The sequence below is a fragment of the Alosa pseudoharengus genome, unplaced genomic scaffold (genome assembly GCF_046254945.1).
Source record: "Alosa pseudoharengus isolate Yale_2024_CS ecotype anadromous, Long Island Sound unplaced genomic scaffold, YU_APseudo_1.1 YU_APseudo_1.1_scf_5, whole genome shotgun sequence".
Classification (NCBI taxonomy): domain Eukaryota; kingdom Metazoa; phylum Chordata; class Actinopteri; order Clupeiformes; family Clupeidae; genus Alosa; species Alosa pseudoharengus.
In genome coordinates, this window is record NW_027468837.1 from 23092149 (window position 1) to 23114444 (window position 22296).

General features: G+C 42.7%; 1 long non-coding RNA gene across 1 annotated transcript; it reads left to right on the plus strand.

Annotated features, from left to right (window-relative positions):
* The first annotated feature begins 12515 nt into the window (after positions 1-12515).
* On the plus strand, positions 12516-14177 carry LOC143104617 (uncharacterized). The gene is made up of 3 exons (XR_012983104.1): positions 12516-12924; positions 13587-13724; positions 14015-14177. It is a non-coding gene; the product is annotated as an uncharacterized LOC143104617 (long non-coding RNA).
* Positions 14178-22296: the final 8119 nt, after the last annotated feature.

Here is a 22296-nt window from a genome sequence, read left to right on the forward strand (position 1 = left end):
AAATTGGTAATGACGGTTAAAAATGATTAGGGGTGAGGCGAGAGACACGTATGGAGCACAGCTGAAGACGCACTGTCACGCGATATAAGCAACTCCTCTGCAGGATAAATGTTGTTTTATTCAGTCATTTGAGCAACATTAGGGTAAGTGTTGCTTTTTCCAGCCTATGTTTTCGATGGTAACCCATTGTCAGTCAATAGTGAAAGTAACTGCATATAACTGTCTTGTTGTTGACTGACTCCTTGGTGAAGTTAGTTTCACTTTGCCAATGAGTTCAAATAATAGACGAGTGCAAATGCGTGAAGGCTATGCTAGGTTTTAGTAAAGCGTGGTTTAAGAATGACTATTCCACACGGTCTCGCAAGCAGCGTCCTTCAAATGTGCCGTTGAATGCCAAAATACCGATGCATTTATTTGACATATCGCGCGTTGCGCCGTTAAAGGGAATGACAGATGTCATTCTCATTGGTTTAAAATGATGTTACGCCCCAAACACTCCCATATGACTGATTAAAAGACCTAGGAACACCTTGTTACGCCATGCGCTCCACTTTTGAGAACGAAACCCCTCCCAATGTGAACTGGACATCCTACTAAATTTGAATAGACTTTTGACGAGTGACGATGCACTTTAGAATGTCATGATAGGGCCCTAATTCTGTACACTTTTTTTGTCAACTTCAGTTGATCATTCCTCAAATGTGGATTCCAACCAATGAACAGCTTGCTTCAGGCACATGGAAAAGAAAGGTGAAAAATGTACTTTAGATACATAATGGGAATAGTTATGACTGCGGCTGCACAGCACAATATTGCACTGCAGACTGCACAACACTATGGTTGTGGTCATTGTTACGGCACTCTCTGTTTCTGCCTGCCAGTCTATGTTTGTCTGTTTCTTGGTCTTGCAGGGCAGAGCTACTGGACAGGAGGTTGTAGTTGCCTGATTGCGGCCTGGAGCTATAAAACAGGCTATCTGGCTGGCTGGCACTCATTGTTCCCTCTTTCCAACATGCATCACATTTGGCTTTCCTTGCATTATGTCACATATCTCAGATTGATCCTAGCATCAGAAAGTGTTTGTTGTAAGTTATAAGTATTTAAACCTTTTCTAACGTTACGGGTGGGTGCCACCCAGAGCCCATTGCATTTGGGTCTGTGTGTGTGTGTGTTGGTGTGTGACTGTGGAAAGCCAAGGTCAATCAGATTACCCCAGACACTCACGTCACAACCCTGTCTTGCAATATTAGCCAAAGTGAAACAAAATTCCAGCATATGAACCTCCTGCCTAGTATATAAATCTAAAGCAAATCAGACAAATACTATAGACATCTGGGAAACTGTACTAAATAGATTAAACAGAAAAGGACTAAGGCATCAGATGTTAAGTGTTCTATGGACAAACACTTGGCATTATTGCTTATGTAGATTTTATCTTGTAACTACAACATATGAAAGTGACTCAGCTAAGAGGTGATAAGCTACCATCAAACTAAGTCTGATGTAAGTCTGATAACTTTTTAAGCCAGCATCAGAGGTATCCCTGACCCAAAGCTGTAAATAAATCTGAAATGTTAAGTAACATTTACATGACATGATCTATAACTATGATCTATGATGTTCATAAGGGCTAAGTGAGGGAAATTACTGCCCTTAAATGTCGGCACCATTGTCTTCTGACTATCTTGTGATGGTGTTTAGTTAAATAGAAACCATGTAATCTCTGTTCATTGGGACAAACATAGTTTACAAACTAAGTGCAGAGGTATACAGGCTCATTTGTCTCTACAGACCTATCCACACCCATTCTATACAGCATATTTTGATTACAGTCAATTATCTCTCCTTGCCTGTTGTGAGTAACGGTGGGCTTGGATCACTCACTCTTAGTTTTATGATTTTTTTGTTTGCTTGTGTGCCTTGTGCCATTGTCATGGTATTCCTTGGTAGTTTGACATGTGACGCTAAAGCAGAAGTCTCAACACACCACATTTTCCAGCCACGCCCGTTCTGATCAACACTGAGATTGACTAATGATTCATTGTAAAGGGTGTCAGTGGTAAGTTTCTTTTTTGCTTAGTATAGCCTGTTCTGAAATGGAAAACTATGCTGTTAAAACAAAGGTGTGGAGTCATATGAGCCATAGTTCAAGTGATCATTTGTCAATGCTTTTACAGAAAGAAAGGGTATTTATAGCAGTACTTTCTGTAAAAGTTTGACGCTGATCTTGCACAACATCAGCAGAGACTGTCCAACTTGAACTGTTACACCCTTTTCACTGGGTAGGGAAGCTGTATGATTAACAAAACTGCCATCACAAACCACTTGACCAGGGGTGCAGCCAGAGGTTGAGGGCTTCCAAAGACTAGATCATCTCACTCCTTCCCCACTAAAGCCTTCCTTTTTCATATATTATAGCATTCAGAAAATACAGCTCCATCAAAAGGCTCAATTATTATCATTGGGGGCCAAGCAGCGAAGCTGCGAAGGCACCCATTGAGTTACTAGCTTTTCCTATTATTACACTTCTGCCATTGGAGTCTATGGCAGCCCATAGAACGCCTGGCTAAAAAGTGCAGATTTTTTGGCAGAAAGTTTCGGGACACTCCACTGACCATTCACACTCATTTACGGACCTCTAAACCCAGCCATCTAGCGCCACCAACAGGTCAAAATCTGGCCGAAAATTGAACCGCTGGGTCTAAAGTTATGAAATTAGGCACACTGATTCAGCACTGTCCCATGATCACTCTCACCAATTTCCAGAACTCTATGCCCAACACTCTAGCGCCACCAATGGGTCGAACCTGGATTGCATTCATGCATGTGACCATTGAATGGTACGTCCGATTTTCACATATCAGGCACCGTTGGAATCCCTGGACCGACCTAAGTTCAATGACCCCTATCCCGTCACTTTCCGCCATATTGGACCTCCGCCATATTGGATTTAGTCCAAACTCTACGAAAAGTTTCAGCGGTTACAAATTTCATCCGATTTTCACAGAACTTGGAGGAGATGATCTTCAGACCGAGCCACACAAACGATACTGGTCAGATTTTTTAATTTCATTTTTGTTTGCTCGTGACAGCCAATCCAATATGGCAATGAAGCCACCAAACAGGAAGTGGACAAACATCTAGGTGACGCTTTGAGTTAACATAACAAGACTTGATACCATTAGTCAGGACACTGCCCCAATCACTCGCACCAATTTTCGTGCATATACATTGAACACTCTAGCGCCACCACCAGTTCAAAGCTGGACATGCGTTCATGCTCGTGATCCTTGACTCTTTTGTCTAATTTTCACAATTGAGGTAGCGTCTGAATCCTTGAACAATCTTGAGTTCATCGACCCCTATCCCGTCACTTTCCGCCATATTGGACCTCCGCCATATTGGATTTAGTCCAAACTCTATGAAAAGTTTCAGCGGTTACAAATTTCATCCGATTTTCACAGAACTTGGCGGAGATGATCTTCAGACCGAGCCACACAAACAATACTTGTCAGATTTTTTAATTTCAAGTTTATTTGCCCGTGACAGTCAATCACACATGGCGACGATGCCGCCAAACAGGAAGTGGGCTAACATCTCGGCTACGCTTTAATGTATGAAGTCCAAACTTAGTACAGGGACTTGGTATCTGATTGTGAGGACGCCCTAGGAAATTGGCATCATTTGGCCTCTATAGGGGGCGCTGCAATACAGGAAGTGAGCTTGTATCTCAGCAACGCTTTGATGTACGAAGTCCAAACTTGGTATAGAGACTTGGTACCTGATTGTGGGGATGCACTAGGAAACTGGCGTCATTTGGCCTCTACAGGGGGCGCTGCAATACAGGATGTGAGCTTGTATCTCAGCAATTCTTTGATGTATGAAGTCCAAACTTGGTACAGGGACTTGGTATCTGATTGTGAGGACACAGTAGGAAATTGGCATCATTTGGCATCTATAGGGGGCGCTGTAATACAGGAAGTGGGCTCAAATCTCAGCAACGCTTCGTTGTATGAAGTCCAAACTTGATACATGGACATATTAGCTGATTGTGAGGACATGTAAGGAAAGTGGTCTCATTTGACCTCTAGGGGTGCTGTAATAAAGAATGTGAGCTCACATCTCAGCAACACTTTGGTGTATGAAGTCCAAACTTGGTAGAGGGACATGGTAGCTGATTGTGAGAACACACAAGGACATTGGTGTAATTTGGCATCTAGGGGCGCTCTAACAAAGTAAATGAGCTTATTTCTCAGCCGTTCTTTATCCAATTGCAATCAAACTTGCTGTGAGTGCTTGCTCCTGCCATGGCAACGCCATTCCTGCTATAGCGCACTGCTTGGCCCCCGCATTGCTGCTTGCAGCTATATTTAGTATTGTCTTAGTGCATTTAATCTAGTCATGACTAAACACTTCCATACCCCTGCCACCCTATGTTGGCAGCAGTAGCTAAAGAAAACTCCATTCGTTGGGAGGGGGCAGTAAAAGAAAATCCAGCTCCATGGAAATACAAAAATCCAGCTGTATGTTGTGGGTCATGTGGTTTAATGGTCCAATGCCGCCGATTGGGGCAGGTCTGATCTGTTCCTCCAGAATCTTACTGTAGCCCCTTGTTTTAGTGTTACCATTTACTTTGAGAAAGTCATCTATGAATATCTGAAGCTTGACTAGTGTCCCTGTTCCACCATTGAAAAATAACTAAAGAAAGTTACTAAAAACAGAAAGATCATGGCTTTGTTTGGCAGGCAGTACACACACATTGTTGATAATGTACTTCGGTGTTGAGAAAGCAACTCTCTCATATGGCTGAAGTATAATGTGTTATCACATTAATGTTGGCGCTAAACAGCATTAGTCTTGTCAGCTTTGTCACAGGGCACAGGAAGCACACCTCTGATCAATGAGCAAACAGTCTGGCATGGACATAATATAAAGTTTGACCCATTTATTATGTTGGTGAAATATGTTTCAATATGTCACCAATTACTAGAAAGTAAACAGTGAAGGCCTGTTAACAGAACGGAACAGTGTCTGAACTATTGTCAACAAGCAGAGCAGCACATTCACACAACCCAATTAACAGCTTAACAGCAAAGTAAATGCAAATTAAACCACATAATAGGATCAAAGGGCAACATGTTACAGGAGAAAAACATCATGACCCTTACCAAATAATGCGGTGCCCCTCCCCTCTTCCCTAAAGAAATGACCAAAGCATTCCTGCCTTCAATACTCACAAACACACACACACACACCAGTTTTGAGACCTTCTTGCGGTGGTCTACAAACAATGATAGGATCCTCATCAGCTAGGGACCACTTGTGTGGCTTGCTATTGCTAACCCTAGAATGTTTCCCTCCAAAGCCACTACATTCTTAAGGTTATTCTTAAATGCCTGTCCAGTATCCAACAAATTAGTGTTGGCAATGGTGGTGATGGTAATTTTGATACCATAGATTTAAAAGAGACCCAGTCAGACAAATAGTATGAAAAATCAGGAACAGAGTTTAATATGACCGCCGCTAGCGAAGCGGTCATATAGGGATTGTTTTTTTTTGTTTGTTTGTTTTTTTTTCCCCGTCATCTACTTCCTGAATTTTTGGTCAACGATACCCGGGACACCGAACCACCAGGGCACATGATATTTGGTGGGTATGTAGCCCCACTAGACTTTTACGGAAAAATTTCGTTTCGTCCCCGGGGGCCACTCCCCCCCCCGTGCTGGGCCCCCCGAACCGCAAAAAAGCAGTTTTTCTTAAATAACTACCTGAACCGTGGCACTGAGGATGAAGAATCTTTTATGGTATGTTGGTCTCAAGGGCCCACATCAATCTGGCCCATAATCACTCATTTGTGATTTGCACCCCCCCCGGTAAAAAATGAAAATGCAATATTATTCTGCTTTAATCGCCCCTATCTTCAGTTAAGATGTTCAGAACTGCACCAAATTTTATGTGTATGATTGACCTGGCATTCTCTGGGGGTATGCCAAGTTTCGTAGAATTTCATCCATGGGGGGGTCTAAAAAAAATTAGGTTATGTGTACATTTAGTGACTGTACACTCATTGGCCTGTAGATGGCGGTGCACACATATACACATGCACACACACACAGGCACCCACATACTATCGGTATTAGAACGGCCGATACATAATTACAAATTCAGTAGGATTAAAAGAAAGCCAAAATAAATATTCATCATCATCATCATGGCTGCATTTCCAGTATTGGCGATAAGTAGTCGTTTGTCCACTAGATGGCGCATCGTTGCAGTGAGACGTAATTTTGTTGGAAGTTAAAAGTGGGTTGGAAAAACAATGGACGCTTCCTACAAGGACTAGTTTACCGCAGAGAACGTCTAATAAGGATAGGATGATGTTCACATGAAATGTAATTCCCATTTCTTCTTAAAGCCGAAATAAATCTGAGGATGTTTATCGGACATGCTTGGTTTTTACTGCAGGTACGTTAATCTTATAATATCAATAAGGACCTAGGTAATGTTACCATTAGCGTTGGTTGAGTGATGGAGGCCAATTTGATTGATTGCATTTGTAGAAAACTATAAATGTGGTTATACCAAGCAAATTGATAGCAGCACTGTAATTGTATCTTTTGACTGTCATTTGTTGCACGTGCTACAAAAATCATTCTGTGCAATGGAAGATTTACCAACGTTACACCGGTCTGATACAGTTTTGCCTATACATGCCTGAGCCTGAGATGCCTGTTTATTTAGTTTTAAGTGCGTGCAGGGTGTGAGAGGGGAATCGATGTGCTTTGATTCCAGCTTGGTAGTTGTAGTCTGTCAAATTAAAAAGCATGTGTGTGTGAAGTATCCAAACAATGACACCTTAATTTCATTATGGCTGCTTTAGCAACACACCTTAAGCTACTGTGTAGTGGGTCCCATTTAGAAGTGGCTACTTCATTCGCGCTTTCCTTGACTCATGGAGCTGCGTGAATTTTATTACAACTTTTCGCCACGATATGGCAGTTTAAGTCCGCTTGATACTGTAAGGCGTAAGCCATTGGTTTCCAAAGGAGATTTTATTTGTGTCGCCAGCATAGCCTATTGACAATTTATGTTGTAAATAGGCCTACCTTATAAGCCTACCTGTAGCCTAGCTTAGGGAAGCTAACAGCTTTCTATTAGGATCTAGTTTGTTAGTTACAGTTTTGTCATAACTCCCTGATGCATTTTTGCATTTAAACAAATTAGGTAACAGTAGTCTAAAACTTTATTGTTAATGCACAAATTAAGTAACAGTAGTCTGAAACGAAATGCTGTTTTACATCTAACCAGTGGTGCAAATAACTGACATGTCCAAATGCCTTGATGAAATGCGTCGCTAGACTGTTCATACACATTTTAACGGGCCAAAGTGGAAGAGCTGTTGTCCGCTGTTGTTCGTGCAAATGGTTATGGTTATGGATTTAGCAGACGCCTTTGTCCAAAGCGACACATAAATACAAAACAACATAATAATATTTAAAACTGAACAGGGAACAGATTAAAATGTAGGTCAAATATAGTAAGGAGAATAGTTGTAGTACACAATAGTATCAATTCAATCAATAGCCTAATAAAAAAGCAATGTAAAAAAGGGGAAAGGCAATAATAAAACAATAATGTCAATTCAATCAATAATATAAAAACAATGACATGCTAAGACTACATTAAGGAGAATATCAATAATAAACAATAATGTCAAATTAATTAACAGCCCAATTAAAATAAAACAACATTATATAAACCATAACACATAAGCGCTTAAACAACTAAGTATATGTTGAATAGGAATGTCTTTAGACCCCTCTTAAACGACCCAAAACTACCACAGGAACGGAGAGCACTGGGCAGTTCACTCCACCAACATGGAACCACTGAAGAAAAGAGTCTGGAATTAGACCCAGTTTTCATGACTGGTCGACACAACATACACTCACCAGAAGACCGCAGTGGGCGGTTGGGGATGTAAGGCTTGATTATTGAATTAAAATAACTAGGAGCAGATCTAGTTAGTGTCCTATAGGCCAAAGTGAGAGATTAAAAACTTTAGATTAAATATAGAAGCTATATGCTCAGAGAAGTTAAGTCGGTCATCAATTACAACGCCCAAGTTTCGTGCCGATCTAGTTGGGGTCAGTGAAGTTGAGTCAAGCTGGATTTTAATCTGTTGGGGAATAGCTGTTTTAGCTGGAAACACCAAAAACTCTGTTTTTGAGAGATTAAGCTGAAGGTGCCAATCTTTCATCCAGGCTGAAATATCCTTAAGGCATGCAGAAATCCGGTGGGAAACACTAGAGTCATCAGGTGGGAAAGACAGGTAAAGTTGAGTGTCGTCTGCATAACAGTGATAGTCAAATCCATGGGAGCGAATGGTATCACCTAAGGAAGTGGTGTAAATAGAGAAAAGCAAGGGTCCTAATACTGATCCCTGAGGCACACCTGTGGTGAGGTCATGAGGCTTGGATACCTGTCCCTGCCAAGACACGTTGAAAGAACGCCCTTTAAGGTAAGATTCAAACCAGTCAAGAGCTTTTCCAGAAATTCCCAGTTCAGATAGTATAGATAGGAGAATGTCATGGTTAACAGTATCAAATATAGCAAATATAGGCTGATTCATGTTCCCTTGCATTGTGTAACTGCATTTAGCGGGCATTTAGAATAGCCAGAGCGTGGATATCTCAATCGGAAAATTAAACAATATCGGGTGCCTATGGACTAGGCTGAGTGAACCCAGCCTGATCTGCCCGCTATTTATTTTTTGATTTCTTAAAAGATTGAGCTTGGTCTGGTGAAAGCCAGACAAGCCATGGACCGCAGTTGTTGGTTACTTAATTTGTGCATTGACAATAAAGTATTACATGAACTAAAGATGACTAAAATCTTATGTAGAAGAAGAAACATTCACAAAAAATCCATCCATCCAAAAACGACCTTTGTTTTTGATAGATGTTGAAAACGGCATGGAACTGACAGAGATGTTTTTGTTTATAAATAAATAAATAATTAAATAAATAAATAAATAAATAAATAACATTATGCTGATACCTTTTGCTTTTCCCAAATACAATGTAGCCTACAGGTGTAAGTGACCTTTCATCAATCCAGTTGCAATGGATGAACTGTGATGAACTGCCCTACTTGTGATTGTTTGAGATTTTAAAGGTTTTATAACAATGCTACATCTTCTTTGGCTATTCTACAATCTATTCACCTTATCAGCACCAGTAGGCTACTTTCTGTGCAGCCGCACACACACACTCAGGCATGCCAAATAAGCATACACAAAAGTTTCAAGAGTGGGGGATGGGGTAAAATATGGAGACAAATTGAAGGGTGCTTTATTTTCTTGGAACGGCTGTACAGGACTGAGCGGCGGTCATATTTTGTACCGCTATGCGGTACATCTAGTTTACAATGATGCGCATCAAGGGAGAGACAGCATGACTTCACCTAAAGATCCATCAGCTGCTCTAACTAGACAAGGAAATAGTTAGAGTTTAAGTATCCTTCCAGGCCGTTGGACATCCCATCTCAATCAGACCCTGATTAGTGGCAGCCTGGCAATCCGGAGCAGATAGCTACTGACGCAGCCATGCAGAACAGTGAAACACTGCAAAGTCATAATATTCCTGCTTATCTCTAAACACAGTCACACAAAGATATACACAGGGACAGTACAGATATCATACATAGATAGTCATTACATAGAATCATACTTTTAGTATCAAAGTGACCTACTAATGAGAAATGCAGAACATTAAACCACATATTGGAATATTGGACATAATGTTCTATTCCACTTTCTCTCAGTGGAAAGCAACAACATTAACTCAAGTAGCCTACTGTACTTCAGTACATTTTTGTGTGCACTATACCGGTGTTTCCGCTGATGCCTGCCACATGCACACTAAGTTTTATTTTTATTATCTTCTCTACTATTTTTTGCCATGTTTACCTGTTCCTAAAGATTTTGAAATATCAACACTGTTTCAAATCTGACATGTCTGTTTCAAGGGCCAGTCTCCCCAGAGCAACTCAGGGTGGTCCGTGTAACGCTTTGCAGTTCTGCTCGAATCCCACCCCAGTTTCTCCAACCTGGTGTTGATGTTGCCAATGACTAGCCTACATCAGGAACAGTGGAACCCTGACTTTTCCCTTCCCCTTTGGACGGGATACCCTCCATGGTCACCCAGAACTTCAGATACAAAGGGAGACATTGCTGCGTCCTGACACTTATGGGTAGGCCTAATTGTTCTACTCATGTCTCACAGGTAGAGAAGAGCTGTTCTGGGAGGCTTTGGAGACCTACATGAGCATTACCAATGGACTTGAGCCGTAGTAGCCTACAGGCCAATGTAGACTATTTGCTGTTGAAATGGACAAATTGATAAATTACTCACTGTTGTGTCTTCGTTTAATGAAACCTAGTCTAGCATAAAGTGTTAAATAAGCAACAATGCCCCATGTCAAACAGTGCTTGGGGTAGCCTATAGGCCTGTATAGCCTAGACTTATTTTAACTTCCCATCTCCCAAAAATCGGCGAAGTTTTATTTATTAATCTATAAAGTAATGAGTCAAAATCACTTCAGACGGCGCTCTCGACAACCATCTAGCCTGGCCCAGCTAGATGGTGTTCTCCCCCCGGTGCTCGTGGTTTAGTCCAACCACAAGCGCAAAAAAGGAAAATTAGAAAATTGACGCATCTTTTACTTTTTTAACTTCTGAACAGAAAACCAATTGTGCTCAATTGAAAATCAAAATAAGCATCAATAACCCATTTACTGTGCCGTCCTAAAGAATGGATAATGGATTTTTAATTATTTTTTTTATTATTTTTTTTATTTTTTTTTGAATTCTGCAAATAGAACACAGCACTGCAAAGCTACTAATCCACAGTGGCGCAAAAAGTGGGAATGCACTATATGCGGCGCATAGGGGCGCAGCAAAAGCCATGGTAAAAAAGTACCAAATGTACCAAAGCGATGGTAAAAAAAAAGAAAATAATATATTTGGTATTTTCTATATGTCGCTACTGATGTGCGTTTCTACATTTTCTCAATGTTATATAACATTTTAGAGGACTAACAGGCTAGAGTAGGCGCCCTATCTCATAAAATTCCATCATAGAATTTTGACATATAAGAGGGAGTGGGGGCGCCGTGAGCGCTGAGTGACTTCTCCTAAAAGTCCACTGTCATCTCCACAGTCTTGGGGTTTAACTCCAGGCGGTTCTGACTGCACCATTGGACCAGCTGTTCCACCTCCTGTCTGGAAGCAGACTCGTCATCATCCTGGATCAAACCAATGATGGTGTTGTCATCTGCAAACTTTGAACTTTAATACTTTAACTGTAGGCTACCTCCACCCTCTATCAGGGACGTGCACAGGGCAGGTCTAAAGTTGCTCGGGCAACTGCCCGCCAAATGCCCCTTCCAAAAAAATGAAACTTATGCCTATCCGTTGCTTAGACAAATATCCGCCAACTTATTTCCGTAGTAGACATGTTATCATTATATATTCATAAGGGGAAAACACGTTTTGTTGTACAAAAAATGAACTAACACTTTTATTTTGAAACCTGTCTTCGCGGTTCTCCTGCCTCATTCTTAGACAGCGAAAGTAGCTTCTGCGCCGAAATGTCAGCTGGAATAGTGGTGTGAGTCGACGAGCAGAGATGTCTAGAGATGTGACAGGTGGGCTAGATGAAACTTTGAAAATTAAAAATTCTGTCAGAGAAAAAAACGCTGACAAGCCTCTATTATTGCAGCTATGTAACCTTGTAGAAGCTTCTTCCAATGTTGTTAACGTATAAGCGATATTAGACTAAACAACTTATGTTGCATTTTTACATGTGATTTGCATCAGGAGTATCCCTACAGGGCACAGTTTAACATGACGTAGGCTAATGTGAACACTGTTCCCACAACATTAGCCTGTTGGTTTAGACAAACTAAACAGCAGAATCTGCATAGCCTGTGCAGATTAAAACATTTGAAATCAACTTTGCACATGCAAACCTAGTCTAGGCCTATATTGAATTTAATGTTGTCTGAAATATTGTTTGTCTCAAACAAGTTTATTTATGGTTTGGTTCAACAAAGACAATCTTAACATGGGATTTAAAAGGCTCCTGGGCTGGTCCGTGCTAAACGTGTAAATTACTATAGTGCAAAAAATGTAGGCTATCTTCTATCATAATAGACTAAGATAATGGTTTACATAGGCCTATAAGGCTACAGATCTTGTCTTTGTTTTAAGCTCTGAAAAATGTCCAAACCAAAATGTCAAAAAGAAACTCAATAAATAGATAGCAAACACCCAAACCCCCCAAACAAACACAAAGGAAATAGCCCCTCGAAATGTCCACGTCCCTCCCTCTATAGCAGTGTTTCCCAAACTTTTTTTCTGGGGACCCACTTTTTAAAAATGACAGACCATCGCGACCCATTTCACCACCAATATTGTTTTATGCCACAGGTTCTCCAACTTTTCTATGCCTTCCCCAACCATACATTGCTATAGCCTAGGATCTAGATAGATAGATCCTGCTTTGAACACGGTTGTGTTGCATTTTGAGCACCATCAGCGTGAAAAGTTGGAAATGACTACTGAAAAGATTGGGGAAATTCTCTGATGTTGCGCAGTCGTCATTCGTCAGCATAGTAAGCTGTTCCTGTATTTCTAAAAAAAATGTTGTAGGCTACGTTGCGTTGCAGACAAATGGGTCCATAACACTGTGGACGTCAATTCCGATGTAGGGGAGAGTGGGGTGATTGGCGCCAGTGGGGAAGTTGTGCCACCCCCTATTTCTAGGGAACCATAGAAAAAATTGGTCATGTGACCACACATTTTTGAAGACTCAGCCATTTCACCCATCCTGCAAAGAAGAGAGCCTCATTGCATGACAGGTAAGCACATTTAAGTTTAAAAAATGTTTTTTGCCTTTCAAAGTAAAATTTCTATGATCAATTTTTTCCAAAATGGTGGGGTTGGGGTGATTTGTGCCAAAGGGCCTGGGTTAAGTTGTGCCAGTGACACAACTCACCCCCACTTATAAATAATGTTTTAAACATATTATTTTATTGTAATTGTGCATTTTATCCTTACATTTTATCACTAAAACTATGTGACAGTCTTAATTTTAGACCAAAAATAGAAATATACCATCATGCTACAGAGTTATAAGAGGAAGATAGGCAGGGCATACTGTTTGGAGAACATATAAAGGCACTAGCAGTAATGTTTCACGGTCTAAGTCCCATGAAATTCTGTGAACTTGCTCTTGAGTACGCAAAAAAAAATGACATCGATATCCCTGCCAGCTGGATCAGAGAGGAAAAAGCAGGTTTGGTTATGTGCATTTATTAATAAAAAGGGAAAAAAGTAAAAGGGAAGTTTAACAATTATTTCCCAGGAATGCTCAATGCTCATGCAGATAAGAGAAGCAAAATTGGGTACTTATTTAGAGCGTATAGCTTCAACTTATCTAAACACAAGGGACTCAAGGGCTCAATAAGGGACAATTTAAGAGATATGCTAATAATACTTATAAACTTTTAATATTTTCTAGGATGTGATTGGTTTGGAGCCTTTAAAGCACGCCGTCATTTGTCATGCCGCACTTCTGAAGCAACCTCTGTTGGTAGAGCTACTGCCATTAATAGGCACAACGTGGGGGAGTTATTTGATAACCTAAAGTGATGGACAGGTAATCATATGGCTTTGACATGTCAGCCCCAGAAAGACACTCCTGTGTACAGGACTCTCTCTCTCTCTCTCTCTCTCTTTCTCTCTGTCTCTCTCTCTCTCATACTCTCTCTCACACACACATACTCTCTCTCCCTCTCTCTCTCACACACACACTGACCAGGAAGCCTGGGAAGGAGAGGGGGAACATCATCTCTAGGTAGTAGCAGAGTTGACATCTACACAACCACATCCAACCACCTAAATCTGCTGTAAACTTCTCTGATCAACAAAACTTTAATCTCATTTCAGGTATGACTTCCCTCCACACAAGATCTACAACATGGATGAAATGGTGTGACAACGGAAAATGACCTTTGATGTGCTCATGTGGCGCAATAGGCTTGTAGAAAACTGGCCTTTGATGTTGTTAAATAACTTTAAATAAACCTTAAATGAGTCATTTTGTATTGAATTTGTCTAGCTTTTATAAAGCATTACAGTGTCTGAGATCAAAATACTTCAATAATCTATGGCACAATTTACCCCAATGCATTCTCTTCAAAGGCACAACTTACCCCGCACCGAGGGCAAGTTGTGCCACAAGACCACTTTTTTTCAGAAAGCTATATCTCTTAAATACTATATTTCAGATCGAAAGTGATTGTTCCCAGAGATGCACCACATCCTGAAATATATGTTCATATTGTAGTTGGAAGCATTGCTATCATGGCCTCCCTTTAAAGTCACTTTAAGTAAAACTGGCACAACTCACCCCACTCTCCCCTAAACAGCAAATAACTCAAGTCGTTATATTGCATTGTTGTATTATATTATATTGTATAGTCGTCAGAACAAGAGGCTTTTGCGCAATAGCCGGAAGAATGCGCCTTTACTTTGGAGTTAGCGAGGTAGAAAACGAGAGGAATAGTGTTTAAAATGTCCATTTAAATTGTAGCCTGACTGTTGTGCATTTTAAATCAGAAATAAGAATGTGATGAGGTTACTAACTTTAAAGATTGCATCTAAAATCGAAACTATCTACATGCAAATTTAATGGCCTTATGTCCGGTCTATGGATGTCTGCTTTAGTTGACAGCATGGTCACTAGATTTTAATCGGTAAAGTTATCTATGGTATCTGATGTTATCTGTTAATGTTCGTGCAAATAGGCGGATTCATGTCCCTTGTAGTTTGCAACTGCGAGGTACAGGTCATGGCAGGCGTCCCACAGAACGGTTTCATTTTGAGAGGTAGATATCCATGCTCTGACACCCCCTCTGCGATGCATTCGTCCCCCAGTTTCATGCGCTTTTATGACAAAACCGTGACTGTGGTAGTTAACAAACTACATCCTAATAGAAAACTGTTAGCTTTCCTGGTATCAAATGACAAATGGTATCAGTTAGGCCTATAACACAACATAAATTGTGCTGGCGACCCAAATAAAATCTCCTGCGACCCACCCGTGGGTCGCGAACCAGACTTTGGGAAACACTGCTCTATAGGCTATGTGTCCAATAAAACATTTAGGATTAGGTGTGTCTGTGTGTGTAGGTGGGAGGGTTGGAGTGGGGGTGGTTGGTTACCTGTCTGTCCTGTGAGTAGGTGTGGCCTGCTTGTGCTTTCACCTCACGCAGCCCTTGTGAAGATGGGCAGGTACATTTGTTCATGTTTATTGCCATCAATGCTATCGTCATTAAGCAGAAAATTATGAGTCAATGCTGAAGGGATAGCAAATAGCAAGTCAATGAACTGAGACCTCAGAAGACTGCTCTGTCCCCAGTGCGCTTATTCCGATAGCAACGTTTGCTCAGGGTGTGAGCTACAGTACATCAACTCTCTTATCCTCATGGGACATGCCTAATTTGACTGCACATCACTATGGATTAAGAGTGTGAAGATGGAGGATATATCAGCATTGAAACAAAAGATTTTAAAAAACATTTTCAAGTTGATTTCATGACACATTTAGACTTCAAAGTATTGGTGTGTTCAAGCATCTGAAATCATCACTCAATAGTCAAGATTTCAAATCCACATTGTTGTGTCTTGGAGTCTTTCAGAGGAAGATAAGATGAAGACTGTCACAGAATTCAGGACTCATTTGATATTATTTATTGTGATGATCATGGCTTCTGCAGCAGATACAGGTAAGAGTGGCATTGTTCAGATATTTCTATGACTCAGAGCCAAGGAAGCGCAGCAATTTTCCATGTTGCGGGCAGATATATATTTCTTGAGGGTTACAGCAACACAAATGTTGGACTGAGATTATTAGACCAGTTTGTGGGTGTGAAGGTGCCTGCGGGTTAGTGTAGTGTAATATTTGTTTTTGATCATTTACTGCATATTTTAGTCATTCGATCTTATTTATTCAAAGCAAATTTATGTTGTTCATTATTTTTTATTATAATACCATGATTAAACCAGGGTTTGTTGAAGTGGTAGCATGACAGTCTAAGGGTGCCGTGGACTATCTTTGATGAGAGAAATTTACCCGAATCACTTTTGTTATTTCATATCAATTTCAGTCAATACAAATATGAAACATAAGCATACAATCATTTTCAAACAGTTCTAACCAGAGCCATATAAAGATATGGCTCTGGTTAACCAAAGATTCTAGAGCGGAGCTTCAAGAACTCTTTGGCTCTAAACAGCTTTAGTCTAAAGTTTTCCTTCCAACATGTCTCTGTCAAAGTTGATAGGCCTTACTGTATTTCGACTAAGGATAAATGGCTAACGGCACATGCACTTCTCTGATCTGTTTCAATGGAATAAAAAAATATTAATAATTTGAATGCTATGGTCACCATCATCATATTTTAATACAACATCCACAATAATAATATTGATAAAATAGGGGCCTATCTTACTGTGGTTACTTATTAATTTGGCTGAAGTGACTTACATCAATGATTACAAGGTGGCCAGTCTCCCCGGAGTAAGTCGGGTGCCTTGCTCAAGGGCACAACGGTGGCAGCCAGGAATTGAATCCACAACTTTTCTGGCTGCTGCATTACTAGCCCAACTCCTTATCCACTAGTGCAGTGGTTCTCAAAGTGTCGGGCAGGCGTGTGGAACAGGAGAACGTTTGTTCTTTTGTGCCTATCTTTAATAATGCCTTTCTTTTATTGATAAGGAAGATCATATATTCAAAACAAAATAGCCACATACAAACATACAGTTAGAGTCATAAACTGAATTAAAATAACATCTGATCCAGTGGACTGAACAATGTAATGGGGAACCAAGATGTGGAAAAAGTATTTTAACGTTATCATTTTGCTGGGTTGAGAATGATGGCTAAAATACATGTTGTTGAAAGTGAAAAGTGTCTATGTAATTTGGAGGTGTCCTGAGCTTGGAACGTTTGAAAACCATAGAGTTAACATAAGCTCTATCAGCTGTTTACAGTAATTATGCCATATATATGCTAGATACAGTGCCACTTGTGGTCCTGGCAATAAATGACCAATAACGTAATATGCCACATGCCTTTGATATCACTCACATCATCTTACAAGACTCTAACAGTAATAACACTGAACTGACCTGATGTTTTATGACAGGGTGTTCTTATGTGCTTCTTGATATGCTATCTGATACTAATATGCTAGGCTCTTCTAGCAAGTTTCTAAGATTGCCTGATGAATGAGACAGAAAAAAATCTAGAGCGAATCCAGAGTGCATAGAGTGAATCATTTGCTTGAATACTTGGCCTCAATGATCACTATTAAACTATGTTGTATACACGTTTCTGTTTTGTAAAAGTGCCTTCGAATGGGTGCTTAAGGCATGTCTTATATTATTTAATTAGTAAGACAAAATTATGCATGCTGTGCCAACAGATCTTAAGGAAATGTATCGGGGTTTTTACTTCTTGAATATAGTGCAATATTGTGCATTTATCAGTTTACTTTTTCACATTCAAAAAATGAATGCCTCATAAAGTAAGATTCAGATCCACCTTGTGGTCAAAGACTTGTATTACAGCAGCTGAAGAAGTTTAGGTTGTGCATACCTCTTAGTAATAATGGACACCAGAATATGAGCATAAGTTAATGGATTCCTTTGGAAAAGATCACAAAGAGTCACAACAGTAACACTCCTTACAAGTCTAGAAAAGTAAACACTGTTTTTAACCTTTAATAATTGGAATCCATTTTTATAAAAACACAATTGTTGTCGTAGGCCTGCACTGTACTGAGACTCATGACACATGCAAACAAAATCCTTATACAAAACACGTACATTTTATATATTATTTCTGGTTTGTTTATGATTGTATGTATATATATATATATATAATATTCTGTTCAGTATTGCGCTGCCTCACAAAATCCAAATTGATGTTAGTTAACAAATTGGTCATTACCATTATCCACCAAGGCTACTCCACCCGGCAAAAGATAAAAAAAAATACAAAAATAAACTGTTATAGCACAAAAAAGTAATTATGTCAACACATCTACTACGTCTATATTGGTAAATAACAAAACAGTTTGCAGGCATAAGATGGATATATAGATTTTTTTAGAATTAGAAAACCAATGAATTGAAAGGTTAACTGTGATTTGCTATTCTTCTCAACAGGAGCAGAAAGTACAGAGCGAAATGTTTCAGTATCAAAGACTATTAGACGTAACACATATACTGATAGTGGAAACCATGTCTACTCATCACTAGAAACATTGACAACCACTGACAAGACAACTGTCACAGAATATTTCACTTCAACTATGACAACTGAACTCTTACCATTTCAATCCACAATGAATTCCACTGAGTTCAAAACAGGCAGACTAGAATTTACAACATCAACTGAACCAAGCCCGACTTCAGCTGTCACCACGGGGACCACTGGTGTTTCATCTACGCCAGCCACAACCTCAGCCCAAGTCACAGAGATGTCCAAATCAACAACAGTCCAACCGAGCATTTCAGCAAGTTCTGAAGAGCCCAGCTCAGCACCGGTTAGCACTCAGACATCTGGCTCGCCCTCCACCCTGGTGACGACAACCACGCAAGAGACCATTTCTTCGACGCAGATAACAGGCAAGACAACTGCAACTACAACTTTCGCCTCCACGGGCTCAAGTACACAGGCCAGCACTGCTTCAGCTGCCACCACAGGGACCACTGGCGTTTCATCAAGCTCTGAGAATCCCAGCTCAGCACCGATAAGCACTCAGACATCTGACTCGCCCTCCACCCCAGTGACGACAGCCATGCAAGGCACCGACTCTTCCACTCAGACAACTGGCAAGGAAACCGCAAGTACAGCTTTCGCCTCCACAAGCTCAATTGCACAGGCCAGCACTAGTTCAGTTGCCACCACAGGGACCACTGGCATTTCAACTGCAGCAGCCACAACCTCCGCCCAACTCACAGAGACGTCCAAGTCAACAACAGTCCAACCAAGCACTTCAGCAAGTTCTGAGGAGCCCAGCTCGGCGCCAGTAAGCACTGGCACTCAAACAACTGGCAAGGAAACAGCAAGTACAGCTTTCGTCTCCACGGGCTCAAGTGCACAGTCCAGCACTGCTTCAGCTACCACCACGGGGACCACTGGCATTTCATCTGCGCCAGCCACAACCTCCGCCCAAGTCACAGAGACGTCCAAGCCATCCACAGTCCAACCAAGCACTTCAGCAAGCTCTGAGAAGCCCAGCTCAGCGCCGATAAGCACTCAGACATCTGGCTCGCCCTCCACCCTGGTGACGATGACCACGCAAGAGGCTGCTTCTTCTACGCAGACGACAGGCAAGACAACTGCAAGTACAGCTTTTGCCTCCACGGGGTCAACTGCACAGTCCAGCACTGCTTCAGCTGCCACCGCGGGCACCACTGGCGTTTCATCTGCTGCAGCCACAACCTCCACCCAAGTCACAGAGACGTCCAAGCCATCCACAGTCCAACCAATCACTTCAGCAAGCTCTGAGAAGCCAAGTTATGCACCAGTAAGCACTGGCTCTCAAACAACAGGCAAGGAAACAGCAAGTACAGCTTTCGCCTCTATGGGGTCAACTGCACAGTCCAGCACTGCTTTAGCTGCCACCACGGGGACCACTGGCGTTTCATCTGCGGCATCCACAACCTCCGCCCAAGTCACAGAGACGTCCAAGTCAACAACAGTCCAACCAAGCACTTCAGCAAGTTCTGAGGAGCCCAGCTCGGCGCCAGTAAGCACTGGCACTCAAACAACTGGCAAGGAAACAGCAAGTACAGCTTTCGTCTCCATGGGCTCAAGTGCACAGTCCAGCACTGCTTCAGCAGCCACCACGGGCACCACTGGTGTTTCATCTGCGCCAGCCACAACCTCCGCCGAAGTCACAGAGACGTCCAAGCCATCCACAGTCCAACCAAGCACTTCAGCAAGCTCTGAGAAGCCAAGTTCTGCACCAGTAAGCACTGGCTCTCAAACAACAGGCAAGGAAACAGCAAGTACAGCTTTCGCCTCCACGGGGTCAAGTGCACAGTCCAGCACTGCTTCAGCTGCCACCACGGGGACCACTGGCATTTCATCTGCGCCAGCCACAACCTCCGCCCAAGTCACAGAGACGTCCAAGCCATCCACAGTCCAACCAAGCACTTCAGCAAGCTCTGAGAAGCCCAGCTCAGCGCCGATAAGCACTCAGACATCTGGCTCGCCCTCCACCCTGGTGACGATGACCACGCAAGAGGTCACTTCTTCTACGCAGATGACAGGCAAGACAACTGCAAGTACAGCTTTTGCCTCCACGGGGTCAACTGCACAGTCCAGCACTGCTTCAGCTGCCACCACGGGGACCACTGGCGTTTCATCAAGCTCTGAGAATCCCAGCTCAACACCGATAAGCACTCAGACATCTGGCTCGCCCTCCACCCCAGTGACGACAGCCATGCAAGGCACAGACTCTTCCACTCAGACAACTGGCAAGGAAACTGCAAGTACAGCTTTCGCCTCCACAAGCTCAACTGCACAGGCCAGCACTAGTTCAGTTGCCACTACAGGGACTACTGGTATTTCATCTGCAGCAACCACAACCTCCGCCCAAGTCACAGAGACGTCCAAGCCATCCACAGTCCAACCAAGCACTTCAGCAAGCTCTGAGAAGCCCAGCTCAGTGCCGATAAGCACTCAGACATCTGGCTCGCCCTCCACCCTGGTGACGATGACCACGCAAGAGGCTGCTTCTTCTACGCAGACGACAGGCAAGACAACTGCAAGTACAGCTTTTGTCTCCACGGGGTCAACTGCACAGTCCAGCACTGCTTCAGCTGCCACCGCGGGCACCACTGGCGTTTCATCTGCTGCAGCCACAACCTCCACCCAAGTCACAGAGACGTCCAAGCCATCCACAGTCCAACCAATAACTTCAGCAAGCTCTGAGAAGCCAAGTTCTGCACCAGTAAGCACTGGCTCTCAAACAACAGGCAAGGAAACAGCAAGTACAGCTTTCGCCTCCACGGGGTCAACTGCACAGTCCAGCAGTGCTTCAGCTGCCACCACGGGGACCACTGGCGTTTCATCTGCGGCATCCACAACCTCCGTCCACGTCACAGAGACGTCCAAGTCAACAACAGTCCAACCAAGCACTTCAGCAAGTTCTGAGGAGCCCAGCTCGGCGCCAGTAAGCACTGGCACTCAAACAACTGGCAAGGAAACAGCAAGTACAGCTTTCGTCTCCACAGGCTCAAGTGCACAGTCCAGCACTGCTTCAGCTGCCACCACCTGGACCACTGGCATTTCATCTGCGCCAGCCACAACCTCCGCCCAAGTCACAGAGACGTCCAAGCCATCCACAGTCCAACCAAGCACTTCAGCAAGCTCTGAGAAGCCCAGCTCAGCGCCGATAAGCACTCAGACATCTGGCTCGCCCTCCACCCTGGTGACGATGACCACGCAAGAGGTCACTTCTTCTACGCAGATGACAGGCAAGACAACTGCAAGTACAGCTTTTGCCTCCACGGGGTCAACTGCACAGTCCAGCACTGCTTCAGCTGCCACCACGGGGACCACTGGCGTTTCATCAAGCTCTGAGAATCCCAGCTCAACACCGATAAGCACTCAGACATCTGGCTCGCCCTCCACCCCAGTGACGACAGCCATGCAAGGCACAGACTCTTCCACTCAGACAACTGGCAAGGAAACTGCAAGTACAGCTTTCGCCTCCACAGGCTCAACTGCACAGGCCAGCACTAGTTCAGTTGCCACTACAGGGACTACTGGTATTTCATCTGCGGCATCCACAACCTCCGCCCACGTCACAGAGACGTCCAAGCCATCCACAGTCCAACCAAGCACTTCAGCAAGCTCTGAGAAGCCCAGCTCAGTGCCGATAAGCACTCAGACATCTGGCTCGCCCTCCACCCTGGTGACGATGACCACGCAAGAGGCTGCTTCTTCTACGCAGATGACAGGCAAAACAACTGCAAGTACAGCTTTTGCCTCCACGGGGTCAACTGCACAGTCCAGCACTGCTTCAGCTGCCACCACGGGCACCACTGGCGTTTCATCTGCGGCAGCCACAACCTCCACCCAAGTCACAGAGACGTCCAAGCCATCCACAGTCCAACCAAGCACTTCAGCAAGCTCTGAGAAGCCA